Source organism: Idiotropiscis lumnitzeri, chromosome 17 (genome assembly GCF_059441095.1).
Source record: "Idiotropiscis lumnitzeri isolate Australia: NSW breed Sydney's pygmy pipehorse chromosome 17, RoL_Ilum_1.0, whole genome shotgun sequence".
Taxonomy (NCBI): Eukaryota; Metazoa; Chordata; class Actinopteri; order Syngnathiformes; family Syngnathidae; genus Idiotropiscis; species Idiotropiscis lumnitzeri.
This window is the reverse complement of record NC_142407.1, coordinates 14,245,596-14,253,235: the sequence shown is the minus strand read 5'-3', so window position 1 is coordinate 14,253,235 and position 7,640 is coordinate 14,245,596. Positions and strand designations below refer to the sequence as shown.

Sequence of the window (7,640 nt, the reverse complement as noted above, 5' to 3'; positions counted from 1 at the left end):
CTATTGCGCGCAGCGAGTATTAACTCTACGGTGTAGGTTTGTTTTGCAACGAAAATGCTATTATTTATAGTTACGGCGGAGAGTGGGAGGTGGGGTGGGGGCATGAATTGTTTTCTTCTTGCTGGGGGTGGTCGTAACAAAAATAATTGAGAAGCACTGTACTAGGGGACAAAAAAACATGAGAAGCTTGGCTACACAGGTGAGCGAGGTGATTGGCATGCCTGTTTTTTTTTATTTTTTATTTTTTTTATTTAATTACATCTGTTGAACTTTCCCAAGACAGCAATGTTGTTTGCATTAGTTTTAGCACAGTGTCACACACTTGAATGCGATGTCGCCAAACAATTTCTTCTTCGTTTACTTCCGCAAACGCTGTTGTCGTCACAAACCGAAGCCCCTCCCCCTCCCCGTGAGCGCGAATGAGCGGCGGCATCCAGGCACACCCACGTGGTCAAACGCCCGCGAATTAAACCCACCGGAAAGCTCCAACGTATTTGGTGTGAACGTAGCATCAGAAATCTGAATAAGAACACGTGCGTACCTTTAGAACTCGAACTGCTTTTATCGCGAACGTTGAGAAAACTATTCAAGCTATTTATGTAAGCAGTGCAAAGCTTGTGGGTCTCTGATTTCCTTCCCTTACTGTCGCCATGTTTTCCTCCGAATAACCTCCCCCGCCCCCCCGGATCTTCTCCTCCTCCCCACCACCCTCATCCCGTGGCTGAAGAACATCTGTTTGCACGGATAAGATTGGAGCGACGTTGCGAGTCTCCTGTCATCGTCGGGCTCATTGGAAAAGACGTCGGCGGCGTACGTGCCCACTGACGTCCACCCCAACACGCCCCCGCCCTTGTTGGAGAAACCTGCAGTCGCCGAGATAGGAAGTGACAGCTGCACAAATGACTGTTGATTTATCCCCCCCGCCCTCAGATTATTTATTTTTTTGGTACATATTTAGTTTTCTTATTACAGCGCAGTCGCTATAGGAAGCTGACAGCCAACACAAGCACAGAGGAGATGCTGTCAACTCTACTTGTTGTTTGCCAACATTTGATTCTTTATTTATTTTGCTGGCGGACGTCGCAGAGGCACAGACGTGTCAGTTAGCAGGTAGTGCTACTTTTTTTTCTCTCTTTGCTCCGCAAGTCTGTTTTCGATTATAGTCTCAGGATAACTCACAATAATCATATCGTTGCAATTATTGTAAGACACTGATTTAACACAAAAGTAGTGCTTTGCTGCATCTTGTTGCCGAAGAAAGAATGTTTAAGTGAGGCCCTTCATTTAGACAAAAGTAGTGTTTTGTTGCCATCTTGTTGCAAAGGAGAAAATATAATATAAAAATCTCAACCGCAATATCCAACGGGGAAAAAAAACGCTATTAAATTATCTTTCAAAATCATTCAACCCTACTGGTTTGCCTAAAAAAAAAAAACGCCTCAAAACCTCCCCGCCTTTATTTATCGTGGTGGCAGAAGAGTCTAAGGAAGCTACTGAAAGTTTAAATGAAAAGATGAACTAAAAACAACAACCAAAAAAACTTTTCTCTACTGAGCCTCTGAGTGAGAAACTGTGATAGTTGTGTCATTTTTTTCCCTGTGCTGAAACATTCATTGAACCCACGCCTGCTGCTGCAGCTGCAAAAAAAAAAATCTGCTGACAGACAAGGACGATGACTAAAAAGCATGTCGCACTTCCGCCCACGCTGATATATAAAAAATAAGATAATGGAAATCCTAACCCCTTTTGCGTTTTTTTTTTTTTTCGTTTTCCAGCCGGCCCCCTGCTGGTCGGCGTGGTTGCGCGCAGAGCGAGTCGGTTGCCGTTGCGGCTAATGAGACGCTTGACAGGCTTGCGCCAAAACGCCTGCGTGCATATTCAACAGCCTCTTTTTGTTTGGAAAGCGTTAACCTCCTTCTCACCCTCTGCTTGACGACGCTGCAGGAGACGGCGGAGGGGTGGGGGTGTGGGGGGGGATTCCACACATACGAGTTGCGTTTTCAGGAAAAGGTTAAAGCCGGAGTTTGTTCTTGTTTGGCCCGAAGGCTGCCGGGAGGGAGGGCGGATCACACAAAACAACGCGTTGACTTTATTGTTCAATTTACAGCTGACATTTTAGGTTCGTATGCACATTTGAAGCCGTACTTGTCTCTGAAAGGGGTGGGGGGGGGTGCGAAAACACCCATTTTGTGTTCTGAACGGATGAGCTAATTTGTTAGCTCGCAATGAGCTAATCCAGCAGTCTTCAATCCTGTTCCTCGAAGGGCCGTCCGTGTCCTGTCCGCTTTCCATCTCCCCCTGCTGCAACACACCTGATTCAAATGATCAGGATCGTTATCTAGCTTCTGAAGACCTTGCGGATTATCTGAAAACAGACAGGACAGCGGTCCTCGAGGAACAGGATTGAGAACCCCTGAGCTAAGCAGTAACACAAGTGAGGGAGTGCTGAAAACATCACGGGTGTGATTCGGTCATCGGCAAATAGGCAGCATGTGGTTTATGTATCGCCGCATTTGAACGCTACGCCTAGCCGGCTAGCTAGCTAGCTAGCTGCAACTTATTTTGGAGTTACTTTCATTAACGCCTCCATTTTAGCCTTATTTGGCTTGTCAACACGATAGCAACACTATTTGTACCCTTGACACGTAAATTCTACAGCCTTGGAAAATACCGAGTTGTAGAAGAGGTCCTAACAGTTTCCCGTGAGATTTAATTCTTAGCCGTGTGGATTGTACATTTTTGGGGCGGGCTGTACGCTTTTGTACCCTTGTTAATTCACTTTTAGGAACAAACCTGTACAGATTTAGTCTGGGAACATCTAGAACTGTTGTGGGCAAACTACGGCCCGGGGGCCACAAGTGGCCCGTAAAACGTTTTAATCCGGCCCGCCAAACTTGAAAAAAAATGAAATGAATAAACCGTGTTCATATTTTATTCTCTTTTTCAAAGACATATATATTGTTGTCATGCTTTTGTTGTTGAAGGAAATACTCAAGAAATAGACTCCTGTTTCTGACCATGTAGAAACTTTATAACAAGCGCAACGATAAAGAAATGCGCTCACCGTGTCTTTGTGGACCACAAACAACATTTGCTCGACTGAGGGATGCGCAATTTTCTGGAGAAACGGATATGCTTTCTTTCTTCTTATTCTCCGAGGCTTCTGGAAGGCTCCCTGTAAGCGGCAGATTTGGAGCGGCAGCAGACGGAAAGTAATGAAAGGCCAGGCCGGCGTGCACTCGGACACGCTTGAACCCCGCAGAGACCACGCTTGAGGATTTCCACATCTTTTAAAGAAAAACTAAAACGGGCGAGAGCAGAGGATGAAGTGACGACTTTCAGGCATCAGAATGCAGTACGGTGAACCTCCGTTTATCACGAGGAGATTACCTTCCAGACGCACTCGTGATAGGGGAAAATCTGATGGATAGAGTAGCGAGACCGCATCATTTCCAATTTTCCCCATTCCACATTTTGACTTCTTCAAATCAAAACATAAAAAAATATTTCAAAAAACATTTAAAGGATATTTTAACATCCGTTCTCATTCTCTCGCTGGCAAGAAATGCAAGATTCATCCAAAATGTTCAACCAAACAATGTCCATTAGCTTAATGCTAACACATAATGCAAGATGCCATTGACATGCTAGAGGAAGTTAGCGTATGTGCTCCTGTCATTTTAAACCTGCAAACAACTTCTACTTTCCTTCAGGGGAACTATAAGTAGTGGCGGTATTTTTTAAATTAGTCTCACTGTGATGTCACAATCTGGCAAATAAATTTTGGCGTGGCGAGCAGTCCAAGAGCCAATCAATGTGCTTTAATTCTTAACCGTACTCAGGCGAGCGGACACAATTTAATTTCTTCGAGATGAGCTTTTCTTTAGCCGTCAAGTCAAGAGTGACATTCAGTCGATCCGTTATCTTTGTTCACAGAGTCTGTGGCCTTTCCACCTTCTTGCCGTTCTTCTTCTTCTGCTGATGCTTATCTTGGTCCATCTGTTGACCCGCTCCCGTTTCCGCCAGCGTTTCAGGTGAAAAATCGAGTTTTCATTTTATAAACCCCCCCCTCCCTCTCGCAGTCCTTCACCACCACCCTCCCCGGATCAATATCCAATTCTGCCATCTGTCATCTCCACAAATAACCCGTCACCCTGTCAACTTTCAGCATCTGCGAATAAGTAACGTTGCAAGCCTGGCAGGAAGTCAGTGGATTTCTTTTTTTTGGAGGCCGGAGGGGCGATAGGACAGCGGTTTTTCCAGCGGTCTAACTTTTGCCACAAACAGTGAACGCTTTAGATCTGAAATGAGACCCAAGAAGTGCATTGAGTTGTTTTTAATATTTTCTGTCTGACGGCAGAATTGCCTTTTGAGGCCTCCCAGAAACTCACTGTTCTCTGCTCATTTGCATGTAAAAAACATTTCTGGATTTTTTAAAAAAATTTTTTTTTTTCGTGAAACCCAAATGAAAGCTTTACGTTAAGGGTCTGCTGTCAACTTGTCCCGATACTTCTTAATGAGTCATCCTTGTGAGGCTGTACATGCTCGGTACATATTATACATTTAGCCCCGCAGGCGTCGTACGGACCACAGGATGCATCTTACATCTTGCATTACATCTTATAGCTTTGATGAATAAAAGATGCAAGCTCATCTTCGGACGCTCTTCTATTGGATGTGAAATATTTATACTTTTTTTCCCTCCGCTCTTGTAAAGACCGGCAGGTGCCACATGAGAGTTGGGTCAAGGGGATCTATATCATCAAGCTCTGTTTTTTTTTTATTTTTTATTATTTTTTCAGTAGTTGTAGTATTACGACTTGCCCTTTCTCCCCCGCGGGGTATAATTAATCATTTCAGACTGATATTTGCATTGTCTAAGAGCCTGAGGAATTGTCTCAGAAGAAGAAAAAGAAAAGTTAATGCCTCAGCAAGAAGTCAAGAGATGAGAAGTTGAGCTCCAGGGGAGGCATTTCTTCCTATATTTCTTATCCACTTTAAAGCCAGACAGAAATTTGGCATCATAAGGCAAGGCTGTGTGTATAGTGTGTATGTGTGTGTGTGTGTTGAAAAACAATCACACTCAGGAATAAATCCACTGACCTCCACCTGAAGTTATGATGCCTCTGGGCCCCCAAAACTTGGCAGCATTGCATTAAACAAGCGGTGGCGCGGTGTAGATTCTTGTAAAGCAGCCACAGGAAGTGAATTACAATGAAAATGAGTTTTATTCAGATAGCATTAAGTAGCCTCTTGATGCTAACAGGGTTCCTAGTTCAAATGTGGTAGTGGTAGCACTATTACCCGTTTGAGCTAGCTAGCTAGCTATATAGATTGATAGCTCTGTAGCTAGCTAGCTAGATCGGTAGCTAGCTAGCTCGTTAGCTAGCTAGCTCGGTAGCTAGCTAGCTCGTTAGCTAGCTAGCTCAGTAGCTAGCTCAGTAGCTAGCTAGCTAGCTATCTATCTACATACAGTATCTGGATAAATGTATAAAAAATCGATCCCTAGCTGTCTAGGGATAGAATTCAAAACCAGAATTATGCTTTCAGAGTATATTTTTAAGCTTGGGTTTGGCTTTACATTTGAATTTGAACCATGTCTTGCGCTATAGCGTTTGCTAAGCGAGCGATGGTCCTGTTGCTAAACCTGTGAGATGAGGTGTGGGGAAACCAAAGATTGCGCAAGCGGTTTGTGATGCGTGTACGTTTGGACCGGTTAGATTCAGAAAGCAAAGTAAAATGGCAAGGCAGGAGTAACTCCCAAAAAAAAATCTTCTGATTCACCTCATAGGAGAGAAGCAGTGACGGAAAGTCGGTGTCAGAAGTGGGATCCAATGGCTGAACGGCGCCGGCGAGCAACTGATCGTCCCCGATTGGTCTTTCCACGGTGAGATGAATAAAACCTCCCATTACATCCCAAACTTTGATTTGTAGGATTTTGAACTTGTGTGCGTGTGTGTGGGTGTGGGTGGGCGTGTGTGTGTGTATCTGGCCTAAAGCGTCCCTCTGTCTTTGTGTCCATCCAGTTCGTCTGGCCCCCCCTCCCAAGAGTCTTGTTATCGTCGCTGCTTGGTCAGCCGAGGGTGGCGCGAGACGGAATAGATTGCCTATTAGCCTCCTGCTTTCAAACAAAAAAACTAACAAGCAACACAATCATGCGCTCATGGTGAGAAAACAGCAGCAGTCCAAGTCTTTTTAATGAGCCTTTACGTACGCGCGTAGGACACGATTGATTTTTTTTTTTTTTTCCGACAAAGTGTTTTGAACATCTTGTCAAAATAACCTTGAGTTTCCCGCAGACGACAGGCGTCGCCTTAATTAACGGCTGCCGTATGCGTGTGTGATCATTACGCTACACGGACGCATTGGAAGAAGCTGGCGAGTAATGAGGACTTTTTACCGAGTCACCGTGTCAAATTTATGGATTACCAGGACCTGTTTGCAAGGCGGCCTGCTCATGTCCTATTCGTTCTTTTCGCCAAATGAACACTGCACGCGAATGGATGAGCGGCCTGTTGAAGGATCTTTCGCCAATTATAAGTTACAAACGGAATTATTCTGAATTTTGCTTTATTTTTCATCCAAGATAAATATAAGACTTTTCAAAATCATTAGACTCAGGATTGAATTTTTTGTGCTCTACATGTGCCCAACTATTGACTGCCGACCAGCCCAGGATGGCCCAACTTCTCTCGCCTAAAATCCGCCGCGATCCGCTTCAACTCACCCGCAACCTTAATGAGCACGAGCGCTATAGAAAGCGGACGGCTGTTTGACAGTCGAGGGTGAACTCGGCTTCTCTCGCCAAAAGCCAGCTCGACCCTAATGAGGACCTCGCGCTATAGAAAATGAATGTATGACTTGGAATAAATCACACGATACCCGTGGCGGGAATGTCACAAAGTACAAAATATTTGGTCGACTTGATTAGTTTTTTTGCAACATCCACCAATGAAAACACAATATTAAAAAAAAAAAAAACATAACGAAGAGGTCAAATCATCCACGTTGGATATCATGAGCTCTCGTTTTTGGCAGATGATAAATAATATATTCATTTGCGTAGAATTTTATTGTCTGTCTACATGTGTTGCTGCACATGTAGTCTACGAAGAAGGTTGGTGGGCACCAGTTGCGTGATCTCCTTGTTCATGTGCGCATAAATGACCTTGCCTAAAAGGGAATAGGAAGTCACGTCTTTGTGTTTGAACTTTCTTCCTGCATGCAAGTTTGTATTCAATCGTTTCTCTTGCTCTTCTCTAAGTGCTTGTCCTGTCTGTCTTTTCCCCTTAACAAACACGCTGTCACCAGCCGAATCAACAGAATTTGGAGCACTTACTGTAAATGCTGCCGAGTTTGCTCAATGGAAACGCCGCTGATTGAATTCTGTAATTAACCTTCCCTTGCGCTGCTTTTGTTGTCATTGCTTTAAATATGTTTTAATTGAATCTTGCACTCCACGGCTTATTTGCTAATTAAAGCACAAAACGCAATCACTCCTGACATTTTTATTTCCACATTTTCCCTGACGGAGATTAACATTTGTGCAGATTTCAATCTGTCGGATTCCCGCTAATTGCGTTTTTTTTTAGAGTTGCTTTGTGTCAAATGGCGGAATCGATGCATTGGCCTTTCGTGGC

At 44.1% G+C, this 7,640-nt stretch overlaps 1 long non-coding RNA gene across 1 annotated transcript; it reads left to right on the top strand.

Moving 5' to 3' along the window:
• Positions 1-354: 354 nt before the first annotated feature.
• Positions 355-6,725, top strand: LOC148320431 (uncharacterized). Its single transcript, XR_015839623.1, has 3 exons — positions 355-1,110; positions 5,792-5,887; positions 6,027-6,725. It is a non-coding gene; the product is annotated as an uncharacterized LOC148320431 (long non-coding RNA).
• Positions 6,726-7,640: the final 915 nt, after the last annotated feature.